Consider the following 16,940-nt stretch of genomic DNA (forward strand, 5'->3'; position numbering starts at 1 on the left):
TTGAATATCGTATTTGCATTTGCTGAGCCTCTTAGTGTCGGGCTGGGAGCAAGAAGCTGCAGATTTGATCATTAGAACCAGCTACGAGGCTCCTCTGCTTCACTTTGACACATAGGAGCGATTCCAGGCTTCCTCCATCCCAATAGAGCTCAGCGAGAGTCCCTCAGAAACGAAGCCCAAAGGTAGAAACCTCTGAAATAGACAACTCTTTTAACAAAGCTATAGTACACGAATCCTGGTGCAGAAATAAAGTTCTACACGTTTTTAATGGCTCACTTCAGAGATTTAATTCCCGATTTTTCTCAGATAATTCTTCCAGGAAGCACTGACTTAAAAGACACATTATCAAGAATCACAGAACCATAGAGCAGTTGGGTTGGAAGGGACCTCAAAGGTGATCAAGTCCCAACCGCTGCCGTGGGCTGGCTGCCCAGGGCCCATCCACAGCCATGGGCACCTGCAGGGATGGGCACCCACAGCTCTGGGCAGCAGTGCCAGTGCAAAGCAAGCAGTGTTAGTGCTTTGTGAAGCATTTTGCAGATTCCGAAACTCTCCCAGCTTCCCAATCACAACTTTTGCACAGCCTGATAGCTTTCACTTTTAAGAAGATCTGGTATTCTAGTAACATTTGTTTTTTTTTTTTCTTTTGCCTCACTCCAGCAGTTTTAAACACATCTTGTCCCAGAACAATATTGCCTCTGTTCTAGTTTCGTAGTAATTCAGTAGCTCTCTGTGGAATTTCATCCTGAAGTTTGATTCTTTCTGCCTGGACTGAAAGAGAGACACTGCCACAAGACACAACTTCCCCTTCCCTGGGGACACCCGGGAGAGGAGAGGGACCAGGCAGCGGCCGCCAGCTCTCGCGAGACTGGCTGACGTGGCGTGAGCGTTGCCGTGGCAACGACGACGGCACGCGCACCACCCCCCCCACCCTCACGAAGCGCCTCAGGGAGGGCCGTGATGGAGAGGAGGAGTCAGTGTGTGCGCATGGTGCGGGCTGTTCAAACGTGGAGAAACCATAAGCCACCCATTCACGTGTCTACACAGCGAGGAGGCATCGGCCTGGTGAGTCTGCAGCAGCGGGCTAGGCTGGGTCTGTCCTACACGAGTGGGGGCAGGCGCTTCTGGAGCTACCGTGGGGTTTTTGAGCATGGAGAAACTGTTAGCCACCCAGTCGTGTGCCATGTAGTGAGGAGGCTGTAACTACCTTGCTGTTGGAATGGTAGCATGGGAGCACCTGTAGCTGGGCTGGTAATGCGGTCAGGAGCCAGCACTGCTGGTGACAGGGCAGAACAGATCAACTGCACCCCATTAAAGCTACCCTGCATAGTGCATAGTGCTAGTGAGCTGCTGTTTGCCATGGCTGCACCCTGGTGGACGGCTATTGCCAGGAAAGGTGTGGAGACCCAGCCTGAGGTCCCACACAAATGTGCTAGTGCACAGGTCTGTGGCTGCAGTGAGTGCCAGAGTATGGCCCCTGCAGTGCAGGGCAATAGAGATAATGCCTGTGTTAGATGTGACCAGCTGAATGATTTACTCAGCCTAGTGGCTGACCCCAAGGAGGAGGTGGAGAGGTGGAGGAGCATTAGGGAGTGTGAGGTAGATTGGTGGTGTCAGTCCCTACCAGCCCTGAGATCTAGGCAGCCAGCTGAGGCTGCACAAGAAACACATGCCCCCTTCCGCCTTGCAAACAGGTAATAGGAGGGGACCAGCAGGCAGGCAGAGCTCCTGCTACAGTGAACCCCCTGTTCTCTCCTCCCCCTAACAACAACAGTGATGAATTGAGGGACAGGGAGCAGTGGCAAAAGGTCCCTGCTTGGTGTTGCAGGCGCACCTGCCCATGCCCAGTGATTCCCCTACCTCCCCACCTGCCCCTGCAGAAGAGGTACAGTGCTCTGCAAGGACAACTGGATAGTGGTGAGGATGATGGTTCTTCCTACTTGGGGGTGTCACTGAACTCTAGTCAGACTACTCCCTGCATTAAAACTTCCTCAGTAAAGAATAAAATGTGGGTCATTGTCATTGGTCCCTTCACTGCTGAAGGGAGCAGAAGGCCTAATATGCAGACCAGACCTGCTACACAGGGAGGTCTGCTGCCTCCTGAGGGCCCAGGTTAAAGATATAAGGAAGAAACTTCCTTCCCCGATCTGGCTGAACAGTGACCTTTGGCTGGAACTCAGGAACAAAACAAAAGTTTACGATCTTTGGAAGAGGGGGCAACCAACTTATGTGGATTACAAATATGCAGTGAAGGTGTGCGGGGAGAAAATTAGAAAGGCCAAAGCCCAACTAGAACTGAACTTGGCCACTAAGGTGAAAAACAACAAGGAATATTTCTATAAATACATTGACAGTAAGAGGAGGGCTAGGGAGAATCTCCATCCTTTGTTGAACACAGAGGGGAACACAGTGACCAAGGATCAGGATAAGGCTGAGCTACTTAATGCCTTCTTTGCCTCAGTCTTTAATAGTAAGACTAGTTGTTCCCTGGGCACACAGCCCCTTGAGCTGGAAGACAGGGATGAGGAACAGAAAAGGCCCTGCATAATCCATGGGGAAACAGTTTTGGACCTGCTCTGAAAGCTGGACACTCACAAGTCCATGGGGCCAGATGGATTGCACCCTAGAGTGATGAGGGAGTTGGCAGATGTGGTTGCCAAGCCACTCCTCCATCATTCTTTAACAGTCCCGGCTAACTGGGGATGTCCCAGTGGACTGGAGACTGGCAAATGCGATGCCCATCTTCACAAAAGGGCTGGAAAGATGATCCCAGTAGCTACAGACCTATTAGTTTCACATTGATGCCAGGGAACGTTATGGAATGGGTAATCTCAAGAGAGCCATCACGGATCAATTAAAGGTCAACCAGGGGATGAGGCCCAGTCAGCGTGGGTTCATGAGTCGTAGATCCTGCTTGACAAACTTAATATGACAAGGTGACCCGCTTAGTGGATGAAGGTAAGACTGTTGATGTAGTCTACCTGGACTTCAGTAAAACCTTTGACACTGCCCCCCGCAACATCCTCATGGAGAAGCTGGCTGCCCATGGTTTGGATGGACATACGCTCTGCTGGGTGAAACACTGGCTGGATGGCCGGGCCCAAAGAGCTGTGGTCAATGGAGTTAAATCCAGTTGGCAGCCAGTCACGAGCGGTGTCCCAGAGGGCTCTACACTGGGGCCACTCCTATTTAACATCTTTATCAATGATCTCGATGAGGGGATTGAGTGCACCCTTGGTAAGTTCACTGACAACACCAAGTTGGGAGGGAGTGTTGAGGGACCTGGATAGACTGGATCTATGGGCCGAGGCAAACTTTCAACAGGGCCAAGCGTCAGGTCCTGCATTTTGGTCACAACACCCCCAGGCAACCCCACAGGCTTAGGGAGGAGTGGCTGGAAAGCTGCCTGACGGAAAGGGACCTTGGTGTGCTGATGGACTGTTGGCTGAATATGGGCCAGCAGTGTGCCCAGGTAGGCAAGAAGGCCAGTGGCATCCTGGCTTGTATCAGCAGTGGTGTGGTGAGCAGGACTAGGGTGCCATTTGTGGCCTTTGGGCCACAGTGCTGGGTGTTGGCCTCGCAGATTTGGTTTTGTTATTTTATGTTTTTTTTTTTTTTTAAAAAAAAAAAGGGGTTGGGATTTTGTGCTCTCTGTAAGCTGGACTTAAAGATTTTTCTTGACGTTCTTTCTGTGCCTTTCAAGAAGAGTTAAGCCAGGTATTTTTAAGTTCACTTCTTTTACATTAAAGAGCTGTGGGTTTTTTGATCAGCTTTTAGCCTGCAGCTGAGAGGAGTTTCGTAAAGCTTCTGCTTCTGAAGTCCACAGAAATCTGGGATTCTCTAGAAGAAGGCACAAAGAAGCAGGCTGTTTGGAACAGCGGTGTGTGGTGGGAGAGCTATTGCTAGCTGAGTCCTGAGAGGTCTGGCTGAGAAGCTCACCCAAGCAGAAGGCATGGTCCTTTGAATCCCCTTAGCTTTGGGGGGGGGGGGGGGGGATGCCTGGCATGGCACTGCACTGCACAAAACTGCATGCATGGCTGTTAACATGAGCATGGTTCTTCTGACTGCTTCCTGACGCAGGATGCCTGTCTTCATGCTCCTTGCTCTGCACAGAGACCCTACATGAAGATGAGCAGACATTTTATTAATTAGTTAGTAGGCATCTCCTGCAGCTAGATGAGGGACTTTACCCATCTCTACATTGAGGACATGGGTAGCAGAGTCCCTGCCCTTGCTAGAGCCTGGGATACATTAGCATTGGCCTTGATTTTTTTTGGGTGGTTGAGTTGTGTACCCCAAACGCATGGAGAGGTGGTAACTTCTCCCAGAGCTGGTCTTCCATCTCAGCCCTCTCCTGTGGGATGCATCTGGTAGTCTACTGCCAGGCAGCAGTGTGGGTGGGTACATGACTCCAAATGCCTATCTCAGTGCTGTGCTTTGTTAATTACTTCCTGGGGCCTTTCAAGAAAGGTCAAGCTTGTTTTGAGATGCATGCCACACAAAGTCCCTGCCCCAAAGAGCTGATGTTTGAGAAAACTCTCTCAAAACTGTAATGAAGAGAGGAGGCGGCTGAGGCACAATCTAGCCAAATTATATTGATAATATGTAGTAATTATATAGCACTTCACATGATCAGAGCACTTTACAAACATTAACTAATTTACAGCATTTACTGAAAACAGATGTGTTTTTTTTTTTTTTTTCTGGGAAAAAGAGAAACGCTGAGCTTGCTGTCATTAGAGAGCAGCGGTCAGGTTGCAGTCCCTGATTTGTGAGGAAGCTGGAGGTGGCTCCAGGGACCTTCCACGGGTCTTGTAATTGCACCTCTTGCACTAGTGAAACCATGTCAGAATGGAGAATTGCCATCCTGTCCTTCAGTAGCTTCTAAATCTGATTGTTAATCTTCTGCCAGATGAATTTTAACGTCCGAGAAGAACATGGACTGCATGTGAAGGCAGGGAACCTGCTCTGTTGTCTTCATCATTGACCTCTGATATCACTTGGAGTAAGACAACCAACGATAGCAGTGATCTGTCTCTGGAGTGGCAAGAAAGGTATGCTTGCCTTACAGACCTAAGGCTACGTTCAGACTTATGGATCTTCCTTTTCATTCCTTCTTGGCTTTCCTTTTATTGTCATCTGAATATCTGTCTATCCTTATATGCTTGTACTTCACCAGATCATCTCATGTGGTACATTGTATTAAGTGCCATGAATCTACACATTTTTTATTACGTTAGATGTTCTTTAGAGGCACGATAAGGATATAACTTTGACCTTTCTCCAAGTGTAGCCTGTCTGGTGACCAAAACTAATAATTTCTACAGTGAGTTGTACAGTTTCTTAGAAAGTACAAGAAGAAAACTGTCTGCAAGACAGAGTGGGTGTGAGAACACAAATTGCTGAAGTTCCTGTGTTAGTCTCCTTTTCCCCTTCCTGTGATCAGTCACTGGTTTCCCCTGCCTCCTAGTTTTGTGTCCGGGCAATTAAAAAAAGCTTCTTACTTGGCTGAGTATTTTGCTATTAACATCATACATATTAACCTTATAAATTAGCCTTTTATGTGGTACTGTATCAAAAGGCTCTTGAAGTCCAGCTAAATTATGCTTTACTTCTTCACCCTTTCTCTTGTCATTGTCACATCCTTAAAGAAATTACTCAAGTTTGTTAGGCATGACCTCCCCTTAGTAAATCCAGCATGACTCTCTAAACAATCTGTACTTGCCAAGTGTGCTCCAATATTGTCTCTGAGCAGTGACTGAAGACTCCTGCACAAATACAGAGAATATAAAACTGTGCTTGAGCAGGGGCAGTGGAGGGAGGGGTGAATCTTACGGGATTGCAAAGCAGGATCTGGCTGAGAATGTTTTGGGCTATGAGGGGAATCTTTGCAATACCACAGGTAGGGACTGAAGAGCATAAAAGGGGTCACAAAAGCTGGTGGATGCTTCAGCAATATTGCAGCCGGGTATTGAATGGAAAGAGCTGAGCAGGGAAGAAAGCAGCAGGGCGTGAGTTGATGCTTCAGGGCTGGGCTGTGCCACAGAGCTCTGGAGAGAGGTGGTGGAGCTCAAGGCTTTCTGCAGAGCTGCAGTGCAAAAACAGAACTCTGAGCAGAGATAGGGGAAGCTAGCAAGCTGCTGCAGTGCAGGGCTGGGAGGTGGAGCAGTGCAGGCTGCAATGCTGCAGCATGGGGTAGAGTGGGGAAAAGAGCTGGAAAAATGGGTTTCTGGTATTGCTGATTTCTGATAGTGCTGCAGTGCAGAGAAGTTGTGCAGAGACGGGGGAGGGAATGCAGGAGTTTCATGTAATGATGCAGTGCAGAGCAAGGAAGAGGGAAAGCTGGGCTGCAGATCCTAGAGCTCAGGTAGGATTTGGGGAAGGAGCAAGGACTGTAGTGTAGCAGCACAGCAGATCTGGGCATTCATTCACTTCGACTACTCAGAGCAGGAGGGAGGCAATTTTTTTTAGGGTAGGCTCAAAAATCCTTTTGTAAACTTGTTATTTTTAAAAATACATATATATAACCTTTTAATGGCTGCTTTCTTCAAGCTCTTTTTCTGACTGAGAATAAGAAGTTTGACTTGAGGTGGTTCTCACATCATCATGACTCCAGGAGCTGGGGCTTGAGAAAAAAACATGGGATCTGCAGATCTGAGTTCAGGCAGCAGTCGCTCCCATCTTTTTCACTTGCATTGCAAGTTTTGCTCAAGAAACATCTTTTTTCTTATGTTTACCTTCACCCACTCTTGCGTGAGTTTCTTCTGTCATAGTATGGTGATGTAATGGATTTACTGTGCAAAGAAGTATCTGTAGTTTTATTACAGAAACACATGAGGACCTTCTAATCAAGTAGATACTTTTTTCCAGTTAAACCTGTGTTTCTTGTTATGTGTATCTTGTTGCTCACAGTGCTTGTGAGGAACTTCAGCGGAACCTGCAGTAAGCCTAGTTGAAGTGAGGAGAGAGTAATTAATCTTTTTCATCTAGTTTCTCTTTCAAGTCTCTTAATGATTATTTTTTTTTTCTGCATTAAAATCTAATGGATTACAAATTCCAGGTTAGGAGAGGAAGGCTGTACTTGAGGGACAGGAGCAAGTGAAGCACAGAAGAATTGCTTCTTCCAATAGAACTGGTCGCAGATCAAGAAATTCACTCTGAAAAAAAAAATGCTGAGGTTTGGAAGTTATTTTTCGTTTTAAATTTAGAAGAGAAATGAGAACTGTGTTTTAAAAATACTGCAGTAGAGATGAGCATAAGGATATCTGGCTGTGCAGAGGGTAGGAGCTCTGCTGAGAATGCAGAAAGATGAGAACTGCTGATGGAGGTGGGACTATGAGCACCATTTCTAGATTAGCATGTGAATATGTAGCACTGAAAGGACATCCCAGTAGATGACAACCCATCCCAGAAGCCCTAGCCTGCTATTGAAATACTCCACAAAGTTTTCAGTGGAAGTGCCTAGCTTTTCTCAGTATATTTCTGGAAATGAAAGGGCATGTTTCCCTAATTCTAATGTTTAAGTTCTACGTTACATTGCTAATGGCTGAGATGCTTTCATTAGAAATCAACACAGGTGTAACTCAAGTAACATCATCAGAAGGAAGTCTACATGTTGCCTGGGAGCAGGTCTGCATAACCAGCTGGGAAAAGTGCTGTTGTTTGCTATCATCTCCTTGATGCTACCTCTGACACTGTTATTACTCCCCAGTGCAATGTCCTAGATTGCAGAAGGGGGACTATTCCTTCAGAGCTGCCAGGCTGTGCCTCAAAAAATTACATAGGACTTCTTTTCGACAGGTTGTGGTGTAAATCACTGTCATCTTACTCGTTTCCTCCCAAGAGGGAGGCACAATGCAAGAGGAAACGCTTAGCTGATTATCTGGTTGGATCTGGAAAAATGTGAGGAGGATGATCTCTTGGTTGGGTATTTGCTAGTTTAAACATCACCTAGCTCTTTCAGCTGCTCATCTGCCTGCCTGCCTTATTCTTTCCTCACCAGGACAAAGAGATAAGAAGGTGGAGTTCTCAGTGAAATGTGAGAGGTTTTGTTAGTATATCTGTTCATCTATCAAAGCCCAGACTGCAGCCTTTTGTAAATTGACTCTGCTGCTTTTCTTCTTTCATAAATTGCTTTAAAAAATAAAGACAAAAGGCTGCCAACTGTGTTAGTTCCTGGAAAAATACTTCTGCTTAATATACAACTCTTGAGAGACATTTAAAAGTGAGATGCAGCCATGTGTGAATGCCTGCACATACACCAAAGTGCCATATCACACTGAACATTTTCAGCACACTATGCGGTGACTGCTGCAGAGTGATTGGTCCTTATTCCATTTTTCCAAGTGGAGCTTGCTTCAGGATTGGGCTTGACATATGGCCAACGCTTCAGAGACAGAGCCCTTCTCTCAGCCATGCTGGTTGCATCACCGAGGTTGGTTTTGGTGCCCAAATCAACTGTCTCTCCCAAGTCCATTCAACCTGGGCACTAGAGATGTGCAAGTCTGCTGCAACATCCACAACCTTTTCTTTCTATCCTTTTCATAATTTTTTAAAATTGTCTTGGGGTTTTGTTGTCCTACTTCAGGTCATTTAAAGTGTGATGACAGGGAGTTCAGCTTGCAGTTTGTATGGCAGACCCAGAGGCAGCTGTTGGCCAGAGCACAATAATTCTGGAGGTACATAGATTAAAAAATCCTTTCTGCCTGCATGTTCATATGAACCACTTTGACTTCCAAAACATGACTCTGCCCTGTAATATCCCTTCATGGGAGTGTTTTCCTGATATTTTATCTCCTCTTCCCTTATATTAAGTCACTCTTGCTGTCAAGCCATCCTCAGAGAGATCAGAGTACTGAGTAGCTCATTTCTGAAAGAAATGATGGTGATTCACACCTTCTTTAAAAAAAAGACATTTTTGTTGGAATTTGATGCTTTAACTTCAAGTCGCTATTTCTGTTTTGCCTTCCTCTGCCAAGTATGTTCTTTCATACCTGAAATTTTTCTATTCTGATTCTTCATTTGCTGTCATGGCATCACCACTTAGTCTTTCAGCTTAATGTATTAAGCACCTTTAGCGGCTCTGAAAATAATCCTTTAAGTGAGTGCTGTGACCTCTCTGTGATTTCTCCAGTTGCTTCTGGGCATGAATGATGCCAGTATCTGTCCATGGCAAAGCACCACGCACCTGTAGTACAAGGCTGCAAACCTCCAATGAAGGCAAGAGTGAACAAAAACAAAAGGCCAAACAAAGCATTGTACATTCTTGGTCTCTATTGATGCATGGAGTATAGGAGAAAGCTAGAGAGAAAGAGAAATGAGCATTCCTGGTGCAAACGCTACTTCTGTAGTATCTAGTTATACTGGTCCTAGGACACCACTATAAGTCTTGCTGTGCTGTGTGAGAGTAGTGCCATCAGTTGACACTGACACAGATTAAACTTGAATATTTTGAACATGAGGGATGGGAGCAAAGCATGAACCAATACACATGCCATCTGGAACAGCAGCTTCCAGGCTCATGGACACACATTCACTCCAGGATGGGGACCTTGCCATGCTTGCTTTTGTTTCCTCGCCTGTGGGAGGCAGAGCCCAGCTCTGCTGCCCTGCTGCAGCTCTGGAAAGGAGGCAGTATTTGGGCACGCAGCCCTGAGTTTTTTCTGATGTGGGACAGCAGAGAGGAAGGAAAAAAACATGCAAAAGGCAAATATCAAGGTGATCAAAGGAATGGAAAGTAGGTAGGAAAAGGCAACGGATAGGAAGAGAATATTCAAGACAACATAATTTGGCTACAGGACAATACCTTCAGATAGATGAACGTTTTTCTCCAATGTTTTGTTTTTTTTTTTTCTTAGAAACCACTGTTTGTGAGAAAATAAAATTAATCTGCTGTGGATGAACAAGAAAAAAGATTGCTGTTAGTACTGACTGAAGTGCTGGCAACTGCCTGACACACAACTCCGGGAGGCTCTGCTTGCAAACAGTTCATAAACAGGCTGAGATTTTCCTCTTCGCAGTGCTTGTCTCCTTCAAAGCCAGTCCATGCGCTTCAGCCACGGCTGCGCAGGCTCCTGGCTGCCGAGCCTCCCCCTGCCATCACTTTGTGAGATTGGTCCCCTCAATCACGCGGTGCCACTTCACCCCGTGCCCCGCTGCCACTGAGGAGTGACGTCTGCCCGGGCTAGATTTTGTCACAAATCTTGATTGTATTTTATGCTCCAGCGCGTTCTGTTTACAAGGGCAAAAACTTCTTCTCTCGGCGCTTTACATCAGGCAACCTTCCCTTCCACAAATGGCTTTTCCAACAGGAATAAACAGATGCAAAGTCAAAGTTGTTTTTCTGTGCAAGAGTCCCTGGAATGCAAGTAAATATTTCTGTGCTGTTTGCCCAGACCAGGGTGACAGACTGGGGAAACTGAAAACATTTGTCAGACGTTTTTGCAGAATATCTGCTTTCACTTAGCATTGAAGAATCTGTAAAGGTGAGCACTGGAGTGGGGAATTCATCTGTGTTAGCAATGAGGAAGATTTATGCCTTTTTTTTGAGTTGTCATGAAGTTTGCAAAGTTGCTTATGTCGGCTTTGGTTTCATTGTCAGATGACTTAGTTCCAGTTGAGCTCTTCCATTTAAGCTGTTAAACAAATGAAAAGCAAAATTGTCACTTTTAAATAGAGTCCGCACATAATCACATTTTGAAAGGGTCCTCTGTGGTAGGAGCAGAAGTTGTGTGCATTATAATATTGAATTTTAAATAATATATTACACAAAATAGCTTCCAATTTGATTTGGGGGGTTATATTTTCATGAATTATTGAGTGTTTGATTATTGTAGAAAGCCTGTGCCGTTATGCACTGAAACTGTCACTCTCTCAGGCCTATGATATATGAGTTTGGTTATCAATATTTAAAGTTACGGTCAGCCTGTGTGCATGGCTGCTGATACTGGAGACATGGACTAATCAGTAGTAATGTATATGTCTCTTGTTTGCCTGGCAGAGCTGGAGCAAATTGAGTGTAGAAGATTCCCAAGTGATTTGTGGACTGGTTTGTCATTCTGAGCAGGAGCCCCTGTGCCATCTCTGCATAGAAATAAGGTGAAGAAAAGTTTGCTCCGCTTCCAGGAGCGGCGGCGTATGGAGCCTGGCACGGGCAGAGCAGAGGCTTCTTTTTCTTCTGCAGTGATAAGGGCCAGGAGGAGGCAGTTCGCAGATATGAGTGTTTAATGCAGGAAAGATAAGTTGGTGAGCGAGGACTAGGGAGTGAAACTCTTCTGGTGTCTACCAAAGAGTCCTGAGTCAAAATATGAGTGCCAAAAACACAGCCTGGGTGACTGGTAGCCTCCAGCACCTCGGAGAGTCCTGTGTGAGGAGGATGTGGACTGGGAGGTGTCATTCCATTAAAAAACAACAAAAAACCCACTCCCCCCAAAAAAACACACAGCCAACCACATGTAGAGAAGCAGCCTATGTGCACAGGCACGGCAGTTTCAGCGTTCTCGCATGCAGTGCGCTGCGTGCAGATGCACTCCCCAAGAATTCCTGTTTGCTTTGCAGGATGCTATAAAGCAGCAGTGAAGAAGTTAATCTTCCGTTGCTTAAAATGCAGAGAAGCAATGCCCAGTGCAGAGTAACCTCTGCTTCTTGTTCTAGATGGTGTGGAAATGATGATGATTGCACACAGGTTAATTAGAGCAGGCCCAAATTGACTGGATCCGGCAGGGCTGCTGCAGGATAAATTTGCCCCTAGAAGTTTGCGGTGTTGTGCTGTGATTGCAAACATGAGAGAGAACTGAAATAAAAGGAGCACCGTTGCAGCTAATGTGCTGGCTTGTGCTTGTCTAATTGAGGCTGAATGTGCCAGTGGGTAACAACAAAGCAGGTTACACAAATATTGTGCTCGCTGTCACTCTGTGCAGTTGCTTTACAAATTGTGGAGCACTGTGGCTTGGCTACCTGCTTTGCAGATGAGATGCTTAACTTTCATTCAGTGACTTGGCTGAGATCAGAGGTCACAAGGGAGCCAAATAATGCCCTTTCTGGAGCGCTGTATAAAGCTACAGTTCACTTGTTATTTCCAGAAGGAAGACTAGAGATGGGAGGAGGTTGCAGGTACTTCTACACAGAAGAATTTAAAAAGACAGAAAGAAAAATGTTTCTTATAGAAGGAGACAGCTCTCATAGTATGGAACAGAGGAAGCCAAAAAAGACCCCTTGCTTTTCCTTGTGGTGTTCATGCGTTTAGTAGATGTGCATTAATCACAATCAGTTGTATACAGCAGCACACAAACACCCATCCCAAGACCTGCATGTCCTTGATGAACAGTTAAATATAGCCTAATCAAAAAGGCAGATTCCAGTAATTACTGGAGAAGTTGCACCTTCATGCCAAATGAAAGGTAGCAAAGATGTCATAAACCCCATAAAAATTACAACTGTAACTTATTTTTCCCTGGAGCCTTTTTGAAGAACCTCTTTCATTCCCCAAATCCACTCCTAGGCAGAGTGAAAGGGAAGACCTCGGAGTGCCTTAAGTTGTGCTCTTGACTTTGTGGGCAAGGAGGGAACCAGGACAGCATGGTCTGGTGGATAGTTGTGGCTCACAAAGGCAGATAGTCATGTTGCTACTCCTGTTTTCCCTTCCCCCCCACACACTCTGGGGGGTTTAGAACCTGTCTTCCATGAGTACTTCCACAGGGGCTGGCTTTGCTCATTCTCCCTGTGCATCAGTGAAATAACTTCACCAGGCTCATGGGATGTGCCTGAGCTGGGAGATGTTCCCAAAGGCGTGCCGCATCCTGTGTGTTTCATCCCTTATATTAGGGGGCTGTGAGCATTTACCAAAAACTTGAATTCGAATCATGTGAATACGAAATTGCAGTTCTTATTTACTGTTTCCTTTCTGCAAGTCTCATCTCTCCTGGCCCCGCTCCCTTGGAGAGGGAAGGATCTGTTGGTGGAGCTGAAAAGCTTTCTTTCTGCTGACTCTGCACCTTCCCCCAGAGTTGTCTTCCTTCTTGTGCTGATTGCAGCGAAGTTCACAGAAGTCAAACATGTTGCAGATTGGGAGGTTTAATGAATCAGAAAAGCTTGGTGTGGAGAGAGAGAGGATTCTCAGTGTGTGCTACATATTTTCTCTGTAGACCGCACACCTCCTTCCTACTCCGGATTCTTTCCTCACCTTCCCCCTACCTCCTTGGAGGATGGATTTATTCTGTGACTGGGGTCAGTACTTGGGGCTTTCATTTGGTCTATTTGCATAAGCCTGCAGTAAGTGAAGAAGCTGACAGGGAGGTGTTCCTTTGTTGCTCTTACTCTAATCATTCAGCTGGTAGCTGTGTTGGCCTTTGTGGCAGGCAGCTTTCCAGTTGATGTGCTCTAACAACAAGCACGCAGGTTTCATGCTTAAAAATTCACAGAAGCAGAATAATTACAGCATCCTGCCTAGCAGTATGTTTGGTGACATGTCCTGAAGAGCCTTGCTGACCTGAAATGTTTTAGAGACCCGGGAAAGGTGAGGATGCTCCGAGCCTTTGCTTCCTATTAACTCTGTGGGCTCAGCAGAGGCAGGGTTGTGTCTCCGGGTGATTAACACAGACACGGTACAACCCAGCGCTTCTCAGTTCCCTTCCTCATATTTCTTATCTTCCCAAAGGTGTAAAATAAGACCACCTGCACGTATTAACTTTGTTCCAGTTTCTGCAGGGCTTGATCAATATACTTCTACCTATTTGCCTGACTTGGGGAAAAAGTACAATTTACCTCTTGGATGCTTGTGAGATTGGACTCGTCTCTGGTTCCTACACAAGTTTTGGGACAGCTTTTATCTCCGCTTCATTACAAGAGCTGTCATTCATGCCTGAACTCAGTGTCAAATCCATCCCTTTCACTTCAGCTGTGCTTGGCCTCTACTGCTGGACAGTTTGCCCTGAGCATACCAGCAGCATATGTTAGGGGATGTTTTTCTCCCACATTGCTCTAAATATTTTAAAGAAATGTCTTCCTCCCTGCTGTAGCTTCCTGGGCAGGGATGAGACTACTGAGGCTGGTAAAGTTTCTTTGAAGAACATTTAAGCAGAGTCTTAGTCCTGTGCAAGGACAGCTGTGCTGCTCCTAGAGCATCTGAGGTCTCCTTTGGCTCTCCTAATTAGAAACAGCTAGGTTAAAAGGGCATCCGTTGATGTGTCATGGAAGGAGACTTCATAAAGTCACATCAGAAACATAAATCCATTAGCTATTTGAATGCATGAACATACTGCCCAGTAATGTGCTGATGCTGCTAGATGTTAAGCTTTGTCTTGGAATATGGGAGAACTTGGGCAGTGACTTTCTGCAAATAATGTCTTCTAGTATTGTTCTAATCGCTCATGTGCATTCAGCTTACTCAGTCCTGTATCTATAAATATTTTAGCCCTGTTACTCTTACCTAGGTTCATTAAGCACTTAAAGGCTTGTAACTGAAGCAGCAGAGATGGAAACAGAGGCCCCCATGCTCTGCAGAGCATCAGAACTTACTTCTGTGCTGCACCACAGCGTTGATAAAGCACTTTGCCTGGGTGTGGAGATGGCAGTGGTTGAGGGCTGTTTAGGACATCTTAACTCTCTTTCTGTGTTTTAATAGATCTTGTTTTAGCGAACAGTTTCTCACTGCCCTAAGAGAATTTTCTTCTGTTTCTTTTCTCTTGACTTATCTGACACATGTGCAACCTTAAGTATAGCTTAACAACGGCTTTTGGGTTGTCTGGCTGGGTACCCAGCTCTGTTCTCTTTCTGCACATGGTAGCTCTATAGAGATTTAAACACAGAAGCATCAGACATATACTAACGATCGAGGACCGTTTCTTAGCAATTAAGGGAGAGAACTGATGGCATGAGACTTCTCCTCCAGGCTGTTAACCACAGCTGCCCTTCAGCACTTTAGGAAGCAAGCTGAGGTTGATGTTATTGCTATTTTAACACAGCTGCAAAGAACAGACTTGTTAAAACTATTGGAATAAATGCTTTTATCTGCTAAAATGTTTGTACTTTCTATTTGGAAGTATGGAATGATGTTCTCTTATGAAGGCTGAAGTTTTAAGTAGGAGGGACCCATCCTGCTGGAGGATGGTTTAGAGGATGAGAAAAGTTGTTGGTTAAGTCATCCTAGTTACTTGTTTTTGTAGGTGTAGCAGAAATGCTAAGTCATGGCTGGAAGCAGTGATGGAGCACCTGGTGGGAAGGCAGGGCCAACCCAGGGGAGCTCAGCTGCATGCAATGCACCTGAGTGACCAGAAGGGGTGGAGCCAGGATCCACCCTTCCCAGACCTCATTTAAGGGTTGGCAGTGGAGGTGAGGGGATCTTGCTGGAGATCCATGTGTGCATGTGGCCTTCTGAAGGTAAGCAGCTTCTTTCCTTTGTTTCTGTGCCCGTAACTGTTGCATTTGAGCAAGTCCTTGCTTGCTGCAGCCTAGGGCTTTGCAACTTTGCTGTCATTGCTGTGCTTTCCATCGCGTTACAGTAAGATTGTCCCATTTCAGAGGGATTGTAAGTGCTTTTGAATGCTTAGTGCTATATGGATGCACAAAGGGGAAAGAGTAATCCTCCTGCCAAAAGATCTTGGTTTCCGTATGAGGAGAAGGTGATAGTGAGAACGTAGAACAAAATGTTCATCGTAAAGATTTTTGCAGTTCTCTGAGTATTTATTTCTTGACATGTTTTCTGGTATTTCTAATGTATTGACATTCTGGATGTCTGTAATTATGGGTCGAGATATCACTATGGGTATGTGATACTGGTAGGTATTTAAGCACCAGGATTTTTGACGAGATAGTATTTCGGTAACAACTGCCTACTGCAGAGCATATGGTCTCTTAAGGTGATAGAGATTTTGGAGAAATTAACCTAAGCTGCAATAGATTTAGATCTTCTTGTGAACAAGACTTATCTGAAAATTAAAAGGTGAGTATTCCCTTTGCTGTTAAGATGCAAGGATCTTGTCTATCTGCAAAATTAAACAGCAGAATAATTATTTGAGGACAGCTTATGTTTTGTGTGTGGACCTTTGAAAGACTTCATCTAGCTTCTGAAAATGGGAATGTGGTAGGGTAGGGTAGAGGAAAAGCAAGAAAGGCGAAACTGATGAGTGCTACTTCTAAGTACAGAAGTTCCTGGAGGTGGAATATTGCCTCTAGTTTCTGAGACAAGAGGAATCTGTCTGTGGTGGCTTACCTGCTAACTCACTGGTGATGCCTTTAATGGAGGGGAAAAAAATATGTTAGGGATAAAAGACAGCCATAATCTGCAGCGGTTGCACACATCACACGGGATCTTCTCCAGTGATGAACCTCCTGGGAATCTCCTCTTGGCACCGGGTCCATCCTCTGCCTTTGAGAGATCAGGAATGTGCCCTGATGCTTTCTGTGAGAAAGATGGCACAAAGTGAGGAGAGAGCTTATTCACTGGGAAGTGCTGACTGTGCTATCAATCAACTCTCATACAAGCTTTGAGTTATTAATAAAAAGCCTGGTAATCTAACACCTGCTCTCAATCTTCCTTTCTAAGGGCATAAAAAGCCACAAGATCAGCCTCAGCAGTTTTGTGCATCTCCAGAACTTGTTAAATCTCTCTCACTTCCTTTAACCCACTTCCTGAAATCTTAAGCATCGATGCTTTATGCTCTGGCTTGTAAATGAAGCCTGTTATTATCATTGAGATAGTGTTTTTATGGCATAAATAATGAGCTGAAACAGGAGAAGAGGTGTCGTGTGGAATTACTGCCTGAACTGAGATGGAAATAATCAATATGTCCTCACTTACAAATCTCATCTGCATGTCGACTCCATCTCCCTGGCTGTCTCGCTACCAATTCATTGCACAGGAGGCCTAATAAAACATGCTTGTGTCATTGATCTGTTTTATTCATAGCTGAAGATAGAAATGCATCATTCAAAATTAATGGAAG

At 45.3% G+C, this 16,940-nt stretch overlaps 1 long non-coding RNA gene across 6 annotated transcripts in view; it reads left to right on the top strand.

Annotated features, from left to right (window-relative positions):
- LOC110406925 overlaps nt 908–16,940 on the top strand; it is a 123,720-nt gene continuing 107,687 nt past the window's right edge. For 4 of the 6 annotated variants that reach the window (XR_002443632.1, XR_002443633.1, XR_002443634.1 and 1 more), the window contains exons 1-2: nt 908–1,065; nt 4,913–5,054. This is a non-coding gene — a long non-coding RNA (uncharacterized LOC110406925). Of the gene's footprint in view, nt 1,066–4,912; nt 5,055–7,060; nt 7,174–9,857; nt 10,709–16,940 lie in introns of those variants that run through there. The other 2 variants (XR_002443635.1, XR_002443636.1) reach the window with 2 other exon arrangements.

Source organism: Numida meleagris, chromosome 16 (genome assembly GCF_002078875.1).
Source record: "Numida meleagris isolate 19003 breed g44 Domestic line chromosome 16, NumMel1.0, whole genome shotgun sequence".
Lineage (NCBI taxonomy): Eukaryota > Metazoa > Chordata > Aves > Galliformes > Numididae > Numida > Numida meleagris.